The sequence below is a fragment of the Grammomys surdaster genome, unplaced genomic scaffold (assembly GCF_004785775.1).
Source record: "Grammomys surdaster isolate TR1022 unplaced genomic scaffold, NIH_TR_1.0 167, whole genome shotgun sequence".
Lineage (NCBI taxonomy): Eukaryota > Metazoa > Chordata > Mammalia > Rodentia > Muridae > Grammomys > Grammomys surdaster.
In genome coordinates, this window is record NW_021604615.1 from 4859625 (window position 1) to 4875562 (window position 15938).

Sequence of the window (15938 nt, forward strand, 5' to 3'; positions counted from 1 at the left end):
TAAGAGATTCAAATCTAGCCAAATTTTACCTTTTGATTCGAGACCCTAATCCAAGATCTATCAGTTTTTAATAATTTACCAGAATTTTTTAAAAGAGTTTGTCACTAACTAAATACTCATGAAAGATGAATATAGTCACCCAAACAAGACCTGAACAGTGACACTGTTTGCCATGCCTACACAGATGAGGGAACTCTCACAAGGCCTCACCCCTAGATGAAGGGCTATTGGCTATCATTGGCTACTGAGAGGAAGAATCAGTCTTTTTCAGGGACTTACAGAACCTTATAGGTGATCTGATCTCAAGTGGTGTCTAAACACATGTACATACATGTTAGCAGACTCAGGTTATACACACACACACACACACACACACACACACATGCACACACATATTAATCATATGATATTTAACAATGAAGAGGTTATGCACTTGAGACAGAGTTGGGCAGACAGGAAAGAATTAACGGAGAAGGGGGAGGCATAGAAATGACGCAAATACAGTTTTCGTGTAGAAAAACTTCATAAAATATTTAAAAATCATCTCCAGATTTTACTCTCTCTGGATTGGTCCTGTCGTACGTAGCCTGATTTTGATCCGCTTCTGCTTTGTATGTGGCCTGAACAAGTCGTTTACTATTTTGTGGGGCTGGTCTTGTGTCTGGAAGTCAGTCTGAACTGCGTCAGCTCTGGTGAGAGTCAAATGACGAGTATCGACACATGTCACGGTTTCCCAGATGCATGTGCAAGGCAATCACACTCTAACTGTGGGTCACTTTATATGAAAGGAATCCAATTTAAATGCCGGAACGAAATGTAAGGGAATCATGCCCTTTTTTTAATTTGGATTTTAGAGATTATTTTTAAGGTCTTCATTGTGAACCTGGAGTTTCTTCTATTTTTAAGAACTTGTCAGTAAACTTCTCATTTGGAGGAAAAGGTAGATTTTTTTTTCTTTCTGAATTAGAAAGTTTGGGCATATTGATCACAATTGGTATTTGTCAGAGAGAAAATTAGCTAGTAAAATCCATTGACAATCTGAAACGTTTTCACAATTCATTTAACAGTGATAGAGATTTAAGTTCCCTTCTGTCCTGGGTATATTTAAATCAATAAACGTTTACCTCTCTGCAGTATGGTTACGTACAATTGAAAGCGTAGAAGAGAAATTGCCTTCCGTTTATATAGGAGAAAGCCTGCATTCATATGGGGGCAAAGCTGTGGCAGTGGTCATTTTGAACTACATGCCTGGGCTCATCCCCTGGTTTCTCTTCACAGCAGGGATGTCCGACTCTGCCTTCAGCTATCAGCCAGTTGGGAACCCGACTTGGTTACATTTTGGATGCTGGAACTGGGCAACACCCATTTTCCTGTATTTCCTCCCTTCCCCCACCCCCTCTCTGTTCTACTCTTCTTTCTCTCCATCTTTCTCCCCACTTCTTGATTTGGCTTCTTCTGTTTTCTTCTTTCTCCTTCCTGTCAGAGTATCCAGAGAGCTATCACGCTGAGAAAGGTAGAAATGTGTTGATCGGTCCTCTGTCTCAGTCTGAGGAGGAACAGACTCTATGAAACAGTAAGGCAGTTGGGTCCAGCCCATGGGTGAGCATCCACCCTGGGAAGTGCAGAGGACATGACATCAATGTCTAAGACACAGAAAGGAGACTGTTGAGACCAGAACAGGGGAGGTGGCTTCTGAGAGACACTGAAAGGAAGGACACAGCTCATTTGTATGGCTGCTGCATGGGGATTCTATAAGACTTAGTCGTTTATTGACGTTTCCTTTTGTAAATTTATGTTGGATGACAGGCAGAGCAAATGATTGGAACTTTTAAATTGGATTTCAACTTCTTTTAATTATCTACCAATTTTCTATTTGCAACACAGTTATCTGCTACACAAGTCTTGTTTCTTGATCCCTTCGGCTGCAGACATAATTGCCTCTAATACAAACATCTTAGGTGTCTGCTTGCTACTTAATACTTAACCCCCTCACCTTCTGTGCAGCTGGCAAGGAAACACAGCACTCACACTGAAAACTGTCTTCTGTGTGCCTGACAATACGCTCTTGGACCTGGCATGTGGGACCTAAGTCGTTTTCCTTATAAATGTAATTATAGTTAATGATCTGTTTTGTAAATACAATGGCTTTTCCTTTCTCCAGGCTGAATTTAAATGTGAAAATATTTAAGAAAATAAATGTGAACTTTACACATCTTGGAGATGTTCTTATTATTATGTATATTTATAACTTTGTTCTAAATTTGCATTTATCGCATTACAAAAGGTCTCAGATTTATTTAGATTTATGTAAGCATTCACTAAAGACACAAAGAAATCTTTTTACCTTGCAATTTTCCTATCTTTCTTCTCCATAGATTGTTTCTAGTATAGTAGATAGTTATTAGTTACTTTCCAAATTTAAAGCAAGTTGAAGGGAAGAGCTCAGACCTAAGTAAAGTCAGTATTTTAACGATATCCCGATAGTCTAGAATGGAGACCCTTCTTTTTCTTTTACTTGGATACAGGGTCTCACTATGTAACTCTGGTTGTCCTGGAACTCACGGTGTAGATCAGGCTGGCCTCAAACTCACAGTGATCACCTGTCCCTGCCTCTCGAATGCTGGGATTAAAGCCAGGCACCACTATGGGGAGATTTTTAAGAGGCTATGATTCAGGCCATGACTGGGTGAGCATGTTGTATATCCCCAAGTTCCTCCGTGTTTATAAAGCAAGGACTCCTGTGAATGGTGTTAAAACAACCTATGTCGATGCACAACTCCAACATGTCTGTTCATTCTCACTCACTGAATTAATGAAGAAACGATCATGTAAATACCCTTCACTCAGTGTCTGCTTCCTGTCCATATATGGATTTTAAATTGTAGTTCAGAAAAGCATCTAGTTTGTAAATGCCATAATTTCCAGAGGTACCAGAGCCTAGTTTTTGTGACTTCGTGCATTTCCTTGGGACCCTGTAACAGAGCTCCACAGCCTGAGAGGCTTCAACAATCCACACGTGTGATGTCACAGCTCTGGGTCTTAACAGCCAAGCTGAAAGTGTAGGCATACTTGGCTTCTACTGCAGATAGAGACAAGAATCCATCCAGCCATGTTCTGCCTCCTTGAGATCAGCTGATTGTCTTGGTGTCTGTCTTAGGGTTTTACTGCTGTGAACAGACACCATGACCAAGGCAACACTTATAAGGACAACATTTAATAGAGGCTGGCTTATAAATTTAGAGGTTCAGTCCATTATCATCAAGGTGGGAGTATGGTGGTATCCAGGCAGGCATAATGAAGAAGGAGCTGAGAGTTCTACATCTTCATCTGAAGGCTGCTAGCAGAATACTGACATCCAGACAACTACAATGAGAGTCTTAAAGCCCATGCCCACAGTAACAGACTTACTCCAACAAGGGCATACCTACTCCAACAGAGCCACACCTTTTAATAGTGCCACTCTTTGGGCCGAGCATACACAAATCATCACAATGTCCTTGACTTCCAGAACTTGGTCTTCATCCTTGCATTCTAACCTTACTGAATACATTTCTCTACCATAATGGAGACAGCCTTGTTGGATCTGGACCTCCTTAATAATCACACCTTAAATAAAACAGTTGCAAAGTCCCCGCCTCCACGTAAGGATGAGTTGTAGGCTTCAACACAGAGATTTTAGAATGGGAGACAGGATTCAATGCTCATGGCCCACATTGCATAAAGATCCTGATGAGTTCAGTTCAGAAATGACACAAGCTACTTGGTGGAATGATTCTAGGTTGTACAATGGTCTGGGGCAGTGGGGACTTTGGTGGTTAGAGTGATGATGTTCGGTATAGGGTGGCCAGGGTCCTCATCATGGAACAGAGGGTTAAGAGTAGAAGAATGTGCATGAACTCAAACAAAAGCTTCAGCTAACACGCTGAGAAGTAAACAGAGGTCTGCAAACAAGTTCAACTCTTGCCCTGAGTTTTCTGACCCACCAAGGGAGTCAGTGCAGCTAGAATGTCCTCTCAGTTCTGTTGTGTCAGCCCAGTGTCAGACAAGGGACTCTTCACCTCCACACCATAGCAAGGTGGCAGCAAATTTTTTGGATGGATGAGCTCTGAATGGATTTTGACTTGGTGTAGGCATTTCTCCTGTCAAGTAGAAATGGACTGAAGAATAGTGAGGCCCGTTCTCTCGATCCTCCTCCGTCCTTGCACCTTGTAACCAGGCTCATAATTTCTTTTGATGCAGATATTTCCATCCTTTCACCCAGGCATCCAGGGTTTGATGCTCAATATGATTGTGATCTAGGATGCAAATCCAGCCACCAGGCTCTGGATTCTTGCTATGTCCCAATGCTTGCCCTACAGTTTTTGGACAGCTTCTTGTCCAAATCATGACGTCTGGGCATGTACGTTGGTCAGTCAAGGAATATACATGCATATTCATGAATCTCTGTGCTCTGGCCAGGATTTCTAGAGTTTATTGGGAGCCAGGAACCCATGTTGTAGTGATTTTCCTGCTCAGCTGGTTCTACACTCTTGAAACAAGCCCCCAAACCCAGTTTTGCCAATTATACTGTCTTGGACATCACCAAAATTGTTAGCAAGCAAAATCACAGGAAACAGAAACCTCCGAAGGAGACGTTATTAGCACCAACTCTGCAATCTTGTCTTCGTTCTGGGTGGGCTTGAAGAACACCTATGGAGCACACAGCTGTGGAGCTGGGTCATGTGCACATCAGATGATTAACTTAGAAAGGAGGTTTTAATGATAACCCTGAAAATAAAGTCTGTATACTCAGGACTCTTTGCTTGAATGCATTGTACTTAACTTACATTATTGAGAAATTTAATTACGTTACTCTTTCACACACTTTCTGGGTGTCTTGCCTGAGCAAACAATACTATTTCTTTTTTTTTTTAAGCCTGGCAACAGATGAAGCTCCTCATCTTTCCACACTGGTCTTCAAGAGGGGCCTGGGGAGGGGACTGCAGAGGCCAGCTGGTGAGTGCAGAATTAATTACAGATTGCTGCCCTCAAAAGTGCAGACATGGGTGACCACCCTCTGATGACAGTGGCAGCTGCTCCTTCCTACCCTTTTACGTTCCTAGTAACGGGGCGGATATTTCTTTCTTTTCTTTGGAAGCATATGTTGCAAGCTTTGGGATTTGGACCCTTGAAGCTTTGCCACAGATGCTGAATCCGAAGAAAACTGTATTCATGCTATCGTCCGAAGGACTCACATCACAGGATTTGTTAATTCCCCAAATTTGAAATTTTTGGTAAGTACATTTCAAAAACGGCTAGCTTGAGCTATGCCCCCATGTGACATAAAGCAGGAAGCTTCCAGAGAGAACGTGAGCGATGCTTTCAACTCGTATTGGATTTGAGATGGAGGGAGAGCAATATTCGGATGCAGCCAGAGGACTGCTGTGTTCAGGGTAGCCGTCTTGTTATGAAGTCGAGGGAATGGATTTGATAATTTCACAATGAGATTTGCATATTAATCATCTCAAAATATGATTCACATATTAATAATCTCATAATATAATTTGGAAATTGCTTCCAGTTTCTCATTCAACCTACTGTGTTTGAACTTTGATCAAAGTATCCCGTTAATGGATGTGCTGGGTTAGCTATGGACATTCTGTTTTATTGCTGCCTCTAGTGGTCACTAGACCCCAGAGTCTGCTCTCAACACTCTCTCTATCATCTCCTTTCCATCCCCAGGAGAAACTAGGAAACGCCAGAGTTTGAACTCTGAAGTGCTGACGAACTGCGGGGCTTGAATCTTACTTTACCAAACGCTGTTCTTGTTCGCTTGCTGACAAATAAGGTCAAGTTGTTGAATTTAGATGAAATCACAAACCCCTGTGAGGCCACAGATGGCGAGCTAATTACCAAGAGGCTGGTGTATAAAACCCCACTGCCTTTGACAAAGTGGCTCATGGCTTTCAGCAAGCAACACGGCTTTCCAAGACAAACTTCTGCAAATGCAGCCTTTCAGTGTTAGCATGTGCAAACAAGGCCTTGGAACTCTGTCACTAAAAACCTTTCTGTGTTTAAAGGAAAACACCGTTTTCTTCCTTAGCAAACAGGGAGTTTCACAAGGTATTCAGGTTTAACTGAAAAGACAGAAGTAAAGTTTAGAGTCAGCTTTAGGGTAAAAACCTCCCAGTACCTGTCTCCGAGCTTTCTTTTGTTCTGAGTGCATTGTGGTGGGTGAGTACATACCATCAGGTACCCTGATCCCTAGCTTCCAGGTGTTTGCCTAATCAATCACAGGATACCATGCTTATAATTCCTTATAGATCCCCCTTTAAGAAACCATTTCATGTGGAGCACTGCAAGCATCCACAACAGTTTGGGCACCTGCACTGATCTGTAGTGAGTGCTGAGTAGCCATTGTGTGGGAAGTGGCCTTGCTAGCCTTCCTGGCTACAGTGAATTCCTACAGTGAATGCATGTTTCTGTGAAATTGAGCTCTTGCCTGTCAGGGGTGTAAGCACCGAAACTGTATTTACACGCCTGCCTTCTTTAGAAGATATTCTTAGCTATCTCCTTGGTTTTCTAGAACTCTCTCTTGGCAGGTGTGCCAAGGACACAACGTCACTTTCTGCGACCTCTATGATGCCCTGGTAGCATGTGTCTCTGGTGTGAATCCCTCCTGACAGTTGACGTTCTGTCCTATTATTCCTTTATGGTTAACACCTGTAAAATTGGTACCTGCAGGCTACCCGTGAGCCCACTGTAACTGGAAGAAGTCAAAGGCAACAGGCTCACACAGAGGTGAGGTTTAACATTTAGATGAAGCCAACACTTAGTGGACTCCGGGGTAGCACGTGCACTTGCCATTCAGAGAGCTCTCTGATAGTGCAGAGTTTTATCCTAATTGAAAGCACTGTAACCAGAATGAGGGTAGAACCCTCCAGGGAACAGACTCTGCATGCACCAGATGGCACAACCTGGGGCTATTTATGGAGATCTGAGGACAGAGTTTGGAACAACAAACATTAGATACAATGCCAAGAAAAAGACGAGACACTACGGTGGTGAGGGAGCGAGATGTTTATCTATCCTGAAAAAATGTGGCAGGGCTGAAGTGTGTGCCCCTGTGTTAACTACAAGATACACAGTCCCCGATGATGCCCCGAGGCTGGCAGTGTTCTCTCCTTCGCTTTCCCTCTATTTCCTTTAACTACATTACACTTCTTTCCCTTCTTACATCATTCTTTTTAGCACACACATCTTCTTGTATGTGCACACCTGTGCATGCACGCATGTGCTTGTGTGAACCCCTGCGGGGATACCCAAGGTTGGTATCCATTGCTCTCCACTTTAGTTACTGAGGTGGGGTCTCTTACTGAACCCAGAGTTCACCGATTCTATCTACTCAAGCTACTCTGAGTCACCCAGGGATCCCCATCTTGACCTCCCGGGTATTAAAATTTCAGTGGCCCTCACACTTCCTTGATTTTTAAAGATTTATTTTCAACTTTCTGATTATATATGTGTGTACAAGCATGTGCAAACTAGTGTTGGTGTCCATGGAGGCCGGAGGCTCCCCGGGTGAGCTAAAGTAGGTTAGTCACGCAATCTGAGTGAAGAAACCGAGCCCAAGCGTGGTTCACTGTGAGAGAATCCAGAGCTCTAACCAGTGAGCCATTTCACCAACCCAGTCTGCCTGGATTTACAGGAATGCTGTGCGGCAGGTACCGAGCTGTCCCCCGTGAGCACAAACGTGTTTTCAACTTTTCATCTTCTCCTAAAAATATGTGAGTGGAAGAGAAAATAAGGGGGGCGGGGGGAGTGAGAAGAGAAAGAGTAAGGGCTCAGGGCTCAGGGCTCGGGGCACAGGGCGGGCCCCAGAAGTGGTAAGTCAGCAGCAGCCTCCCTCCAGTGTTAGAAACACTGAAACACCGCCATGCAAGCTCCTCCAATTCTGTTTTAGAAACAAAATTATTCAGAGCACTTGCTCCAGGAAATCCTTTTTTACTGACCCATTCCAACTTTAAATAATCCTCTGGTCCCAAATACCGACCCCATTCACCAAGCGCTCCTAATCCTCAGCTGTCAAGTTGCTGCTTCGCTTGGCATCTGTCATAAATATGTCTCACGGGTTTGCTCTGGTCTTGGATGCTCCCTGGTTTGAGGTCACTAGATTACTGGAGTGTACAGGGAGGGTGATAGGGTGGGCTGGGTGGGGTCCTTTATGTTCCACTACCCCCGCCCCCAAACAGGAGCGTGCGAGACCAAGCCCCGCCCCTTTACTCATCTTTGGAACTGTTTGGATAGCTTATGCATTTCCGTTTGAAGCCAACATATCTTACTAAAGTGTTCATGTTTGGAAGCGCACAAGCATTCCAGTAAGGAAGGGGCACCATCTCTGAATAGCTGTGGAGTAGTTGTGCCCCGTCCATCATTAAAACAGTAGGGAGATATCTCTTTGTTTACCAGTGGCCACAGTGTTCACTGTGAAAATTAATGGAGTGGATAGGCTTGGGGTGGGGTGCACAAGCGTTGTTTTGGGGTTTAGGGATTTGTGTAGGGTATCCTTGGGGTCTCCTTATGAGCCTAACACTTGTGGATTGTGTAACTGGATTAGGAGAGTAAGTTAGCATAGATTCTTTTTTTAAAGCCTCATTTTGAGTAATGGTCTTTAATAATTAATGCTGATTTGATTAACCACCAAGGCTCGCATTTATAATTCAGAGGGAATAATAAGCGTCTGGTCTCTCTTTCCTTTGTTCAGCTGACCTGGTCCTTGATAACTTCAGTCAATGGAAGTCCCTGGACTCCATATCACATGGGTGTCCTAAGAGCCACTCCTTCAGGTACAGAAAAAGGAGAAATCATTTGTTCAGAAATGTTTCTTTTCTTTCACCGGGTTTTTCTTTTTCCCACTAATTCCCTGCTGTCCCCACAGAAAGCCTCCCAAGGGATCAGAGCCTCTCTTTCCCATTCCTTGCAACTCTCAAAGAAGCTCAGACCCCAGACACCTCAGCACAGCCTGCTGCACAGCCCTGGGGCTACTCCAGCCCTGATCTTTTTCCGACTTTCTTCCAGATCCAGAGGCCAAAGAGCTGAGGGAGCACAGCCTCTCACAATGTTCCCATATGCAGAATCAGAAGAAATGGCAGGAAGAAAGCAAATAGGAACTGTAGCATTATGAATGTGGGGGAAAACCATGAAATGAGAAGGAGACATAACTGTAAACCACCCGAGAAAGGACACTGATGATTTAAAAAGCTGTGCTTGGCTAGCACTGAAGGACCTTGTTATGTTCATGGTATTTTCCTCTTTTAGTGAAATTAGACCTGAGTATATTATTTGTTTTAATCATAATAATGAGACTCAGATATTTTAGAAATCTTAACCTTTCCATGATTTTATTCACATATATATTCTACATGAAATTATTATTATTAATATTATTATGAAATTTTCATGCAGACATGTAGTAATGTGTCTGGCGCCTCCTGCTGGTCCTCAATACCTCCCCAAGTTGTCTCTTCTACTTTTCTGACTGAGATTGCATGTACATATAAGACACATTTGTCTTCTTGAGTCTGGCTTATTTCAGTTAACATGGTGATTTCCAGTTCTATTTTTTTTCTGGAAATGACATCATTTCCTCCTTCTTTATGGCTTCAGTGTCTCCATTCATCTGTTGAAGGATGGCATATTAGTCAGGGTTCTTTAGATCTTCTATAGGAACAGAACCCAGGGAATTAATCTACATATTCATATATGTAGACACACACACACACACACACACACACACACACACACACACACATTGGGGTATTTATTAAAATGGCTTACACATTGTGGTCCAGGTAGTACAAAAATGCTAATACTGGAAGGTCCAAGAATTCAGCCGTCTCAGCTGGACTTCAGTCTACCAGGAATCCTGAAGGGGTAGGTTCTTATGCCAGTGAAGGAATGAGACTTGCTAGCAAGAGGAAGCCCAGAGAGAGCAAGCTTCCTTCGTCCATGTCTTTTATGTCTGCTTCTAGCAGAAGGTGTGGCCCAGATTAGAGGTGAACTTCCTCACCTCAAAGATCCAGCTCTGAAGTGGGACTTCCCATGTCAAATGATGTCAGCAAGATCCCTCACAGGTGTGATTAATTTGAGCTTTAGTTAATTCCAGACGTAGTTAAGCTGGCAACCAAGAATAGCCATCACAGCTGCCTGGCTGGATTTTAGCTCTTAATAGAGAACTGTATCCCTCTTCCCAATAATGTCAGTTGCCATTTGCTCCTATGATGATGGGACTTTGTACCTTGTTACCACTCTACGGTGAGGTTTGGTCTAGCCTGAGTTTCTTGTACACGCTGTCACAGGCTGGGTGCACATCTCCCCTTCCCCAGCATTTCCCTTTCTCACTGACAACTGTGGTAGTTTCCTTGCTAGTAGCTGTTCTGTCTGTCTAGGTAGAAGTGGAATCTCAGTGTAGTCTCGATTTGCATTTCCTCTCATGGCTAGAGGAGGTTGAACTCTTGTGTGTATTTGTTGACTGTTGGCACTTCTTTTGAGGACAACCTAGTCGCTTGTCCACGAATTTCTGTTTTATTTATTTAATAAACTTGGAGGCCGTAGTCAACTTTCCTCATCAATTTGATACACCTGGGATGAGGGGACTTCATTGGAGAATTACATCCATCAGACTGGCCTCTGGGCATGTCTATGGGGATATTTTTAAATTGTTAATTGACTTAGGAGGGCCTAGCCTACTCTATGTGGTGTTAGCCCTGGGCAGCTGGGTCTGGGCTATGTAAGAAACGTAGTTGAGTAAGCCATGGGGAGCAGCCAGGAAATGGTTTCTTTTTGGTTTCATCTTCAGTCTCCAGTCTTGCATGTCTCCCTTGTTTCCCTGGATGATGGGGTGTATCCTGTCAGTAAAATAAACACTTTCCTCTTCAGGTTGCTTTTGGCCAGAGAGTTTATGCCAGCCATAGACAAGCAGGTTAGGAAAGAAATGTTCTCAGAGCGTTCAAGGGCTTTTATCAAGAAAGGACACTGAACTCTGTCAGATAACTTTTCTGCATAGATTCAGATGGTCGTGTCATTTAGTTCCCTTATTCTATTTTGAATTTATTCGATTCACACAGCTGGAGTTACTTTTTTGTCACTGGAATGATACTCACTTGATCATCGCATACAATCTTTTATGTGCTCTGATGAATTTTGCTTGGCGAGAATTTTACTCAGAAATTTTGCATCCCAGATCCTAGAGGGAATTGGTCTACCATTTTCTTTTTGTGTGTGTGTGTGTGTGTTGGCTTTATTCAATTTCGTAGCCACAGAATAAGCTTTGTAGGATTACTTATCTGTTTTAAAGAGCTCTGCTCTTTGATTTCATTTAAACGTCTGCTGGGATTTGGCCTTGAACACATCTAGCCTTGTTTTCCTTCGTTAGGCAATATCATCCTATTGCTGATCATAGATCAATTCAAACTGTTTACGTCTAGGTATAATTTTTATAGGACACACATGTCTGAACATTTATCACTTTCCTTCAGACTTCCCAAAGCAGTGGAATTCAATTTTTCATGCAGCCCTTAAGATTCTCTGGATTTCATTGGCTTCTGCTTGAATGTTCCTCTTTTACTCTGGATTTTGGCTGATTTCTGTGGGTCAATCACCAAGGGGTATGCCCAGGGACAATATTCCTGAGCTTATGACTCCTACATGTTGCAGTTGGTTATCCACAAAACCAGTTCGTGTTTTCTATGAGTTTTGGACTAAAGAGTCAAATTGTGGATCTAAAAACTTTAGCTCAGTGTGCAGTGTATATTTACAAGCCATGCCTTGTAACAAAGCTTCAGAAATACTCTTGGGTGAATTTGGCTTTGCCATGCTCCACAGGTACGCCATGTATGCATACTGGGATGTAACATGTCCTCAAGGAGGAGAGAGAGAATCTCCCCAGAGTTATGTCTAGTCTTTTGTGGGAATTTACCAGTCCTCACCACAAAGAGGAATTTAATCTTGACATGCTCAGAATTGTAGCTTGAACTTATGTGAATCCTTCCTTTGTTGGGGCATTGGTGGGAGCTGTGGGGCATTGGAGTCAACCTGTAGATAATTACCTATTAGAGTAAAGCCCCGGTCTTTCTGGACCTGGCTGAGCAAGAGAGGCCATCATGGGTGTTGACATTCGCCACAACAAGGACCGAAAGGTTCAGCGCAAGGAGCTCAAGAGCCAGGATATCTACTTGCGGCTGCTAGTCAAGCTGTACAGGTTTCTGGCCAGACGTACCAACTCCACCTTCAATCAGGTTGAGCCGCACTAACCAGCCACCTCTGTCCCTGTCCCGGATGATCCGAAAGATGAAGCTTCCTGGCCGGGAGAACAAGACCGCTGTGGTTGTGGGGACTGTCACAGATGACGTGCGGATTCTGGAAGTGCCTAAGCTGAAGGTGTGTGCATTGCGGGTGAGCAGCCCCGCCCGAAGTCGCATCCTCAAGGCTGGAGGTAAGATTCTCACCTTTGACCAGCTGGCTCTGGAGTCTCCCAAGGGCCGAGGCACTGTGCTCCTGTCTGGTCCTCGGAAGGGCCGAGAGGTGTACCGACATTTTGGCAAGGCCTCAGGAACCCCACACAGCCACACCAAACCCTATGTCCGTTCCAAGGGCTGGAAGTTCGAGCGTGCCAGGGGCCGAAGGGCCAGCCGAGGCTACAAAAACTAACCTTGGATCTTACTGTTAATAAAAAAGTTTTGGATGTTGAAAAAAAAAAAAGAGTAAACCCCCAGTGTGCCAACCGGGTAGCATAAATGGCAAAAATGATGAAGGATCCATATACAGAGAGCTTTTAGAGTTAGAAACAACAGATTTGCAGAATGGCACTTTCTGCTAGAGAACATTTGGAGACATCGGGTTATGAAATGTATTTTGTGTCTTAACTGAAGCAAAGATCAAGCTCCCAGCTATAGCAGTGACATGTGAAATCTCCGTGGTATCCACCAACGTCATGAATGAAGGGAAAGAAAGGGTAGGAACTGCAGGAGTTAGACCAGCATGTATATCCTGGAGGGAGAATTCTCTGGAAAGAGTGTCAGAGGTGTTTCTGATTTGCTTTTCTAAGAGAATGTATCTGTGTTTCCTGTAGTGTCGTGGGTGTTTCTAATTTGCCATTCTAAGAGAATATGTGTGTATTTCCAATAGCATCGTAGGTATTTCTGGTTCGCCTTGCTAAAAGAGAGTATTTGTGTGTGTTCCAACAGTACAAAAATGCTTTCAGAATTCAGTAAATAATTGTAGGTGAAAGAAAAAAACCCTTCAGCGAGGTGATGGATGACTACGATAAATGAGGGAGACACACACAATCACGTCCATTTCTCACACAGATACACAGCTCTTTGTATGCAGTCCCATGTCAGCTTTCTAACCCCAGGGTCTTTGAGAGAGGGTGTGTGCAATGGACTGGGTGTCATATAAAATAGCGATTAATCAGGGAAAAAAAGATTTCTATTTGGGATGATAATTTATTCATTTTAAATCATATTTCATTGAATTGATAATTGCCCTGAATGAAAAATGCAGATGTCCTTCCCTAGTGGTTTCATCTGCCTGAGTTCAATGGAATATGCACAGTGCCCAGAAAACGAGTCCTTGATCTCATTGCCGTTCTAGCTGGAGTTTTAGCAGAGCTACCCTCCGCCCCCGCTTTTGTACAGTTGTAAAGGCAGATTTTGCATTTCTTCAGATAGGCTGGTCACTGAGTATGTCAGAACACTGATTACTATAATCTACACACAGCAACAGAAATGCTGGGTTTGCTAATCTTAAGCCATTCTTTAGTGTTGCTTTTCGGTTGCAGTATCCTCTCACTTGTCTGTAGGCCATTCTTGTGTTTCAAAAAGGTACTTTGTTTCATTGTGTTGATAGGAAGTTCAGAAAGTCAGCTTCAAACAGAACATTATCTTAGTAACATCCTTTCAGGGCATTCTCAGAAGTAATTTCTGTCCCTTAGACCACTGTGTTTATTTTTTTATTGAAAGCAGAGTCACATGGATTAGGCAACAGCTTCCAGAAGGTGCCTGTCACATCCACATGACACTCATTAGGCTCAGAAGAGTCACTGGCCTCAGAATATTATTTTCTTGCTTGTGCTTAGACATGTTTGGCATCTAGTGATGCTTTGTAATGAAAACAAGATAAATCTGGGGATCAAGTCATGCTGTTCTCAGAATCCCAAATACCTGGAATGTCTCCTGCATGTCCACATGTGAGGGACCCAGATCCTCTTGTGAAAATCTCATTTCTAAGCTCCTCTTATGAGTATTAAGGAGGCAAACATGGCCAATCTAGTTTATTCTGCTTCTTCGTGGGGTGAGTATAGGGACTCTTAGCTCTGCACCCTCAGAGTCTCATGGACCACAGGCAGCAAATGTCCACATGGGAGTTGAATGCTGGCAGGTGGTAGTTTTCCAGCTTATTTTAGCCAGGTGGAGATGATGTGAGTAGAAAGAGAAGCCACCAAGGAGCAACAGGGCTCAACTCTGTTCATGTGCAATCTTTAAGCATAGCCTTAGAGACACAGCATGAAACCACCCAGATCACTTGGTTGGGTATGGCCAAGGTTTGCTTTTCTCTTCTCTGCTGTATTGCACAGTGCTAGGCTTTCATGGTGACCTGCACCCATGTTGGACCTATAGCCTCTCCTTGACTTCCCATGATCCATGGTGGTTACTCTAGGTCTACAGAGAGCTTTGTTTTGCTTTGTTCTTGCATATTGGTGTTCTAGATGGGGGAGAAGAGTGAAGACTCTTAAACAGCCTTTTCAGTCCACCATCCCCTTCCACTCTGCAGACTGGGAATTACTGAGTGACTTCACCCAGCTGCGAGAGACAACATGATATGTATTCTTTCTTTTTAAATGGCTGATGTCAAGCCAGCGCTCAAGAGTGTGTTGCTTTCCTAGAATTTAAGTTCCTGAGGCTAACATTATGTTATCGTAGAGTGTTTTTCTCTAAGCATTATAGTGATTGTCTTCATTAAAGTCACTTTCAAGAGACCCTCAAGGCTTCCCAGTTTGCTGCTGATGTTCCCTCACAGAAGGAGCCCTGGGTAGGATTAGTGGACCTGAGCTGAGATCCCAGCCACTCCTCCTTGACTTTTTAGTATGTAATTCTGCCCTAATATCACAGTTACAGGAAGTATTAGAGTACATAATGTGGGGCAGTAACTGAAGAGCTAACTATATATTCAGCTATTCAGTTACATGGAAATTACCCTTGCTTGGTGAGACGTTTTGGTGGTATGGCTACTTTGTGGTCAACCAAGCTCCTATAATTAACCTTTCAACCATGCCCTGTACTTTAGCACACTAAAGTCACTGGCTCCCCGAGTTGAACATTGGTGGAATCATGCTTTGTTATGTCTTGCTGCAGTATATTAGGAGAGTGGGCATTAATTCTATTTTCCCTAGTATTTCTATTGAAATATTATATATGTTCCAAATCTTTCCTAATTGCTGAATCATTTGCTTAGCACCTTGATCCTTTCCCTACAGAATTTATAAGAGAAACCCTCTTAGAAATGTCAGATGCAGGCAAAGACATTTCACTTCAGTGGAACTCCACATTAGTGTGTGTGCACATGTGTGTTTACTTTTGTAACCTATGGGGACATTGTCAGATAGCAAATGTTTCAAAAGCAATGCCAGCATAATGTGAGGTATAGGTCAAATGTAAGTCCTTCTTGGCTCTAGCCTGGTCTCGTTCAGGCTGCCTGAGCATAGACTTTGCCACAGGCTTATTTTAACCTTGTTGGCCAGCAATCTCAGTTTACAAGACCTTTGCAATAGCTCAGGATTTAGTTTGCTAGCTATCGCTCCAGAATTTCCCAGCAGGAGCAGTTGATTGCTAAGGCTGAGTGGGGGAAACATTTGAAGAAAGCACTACAGGGGACAGCCAACTGCTTGGGATGAAAGAGCA

General features: G+C 43.3%; 1 pseudogene; it reads left to right on the forward strand.

Moving 5' to 3' along the window:
• The first annotated feature begins 12140 nt into the window (after window positions 1-12140).
• LOC114620269 lies at window positions 12141-12687 on the forward strand (annotated as a pseudogene).
• Window positions 12688-15938: the final 3251 nt, after the last annotated feature.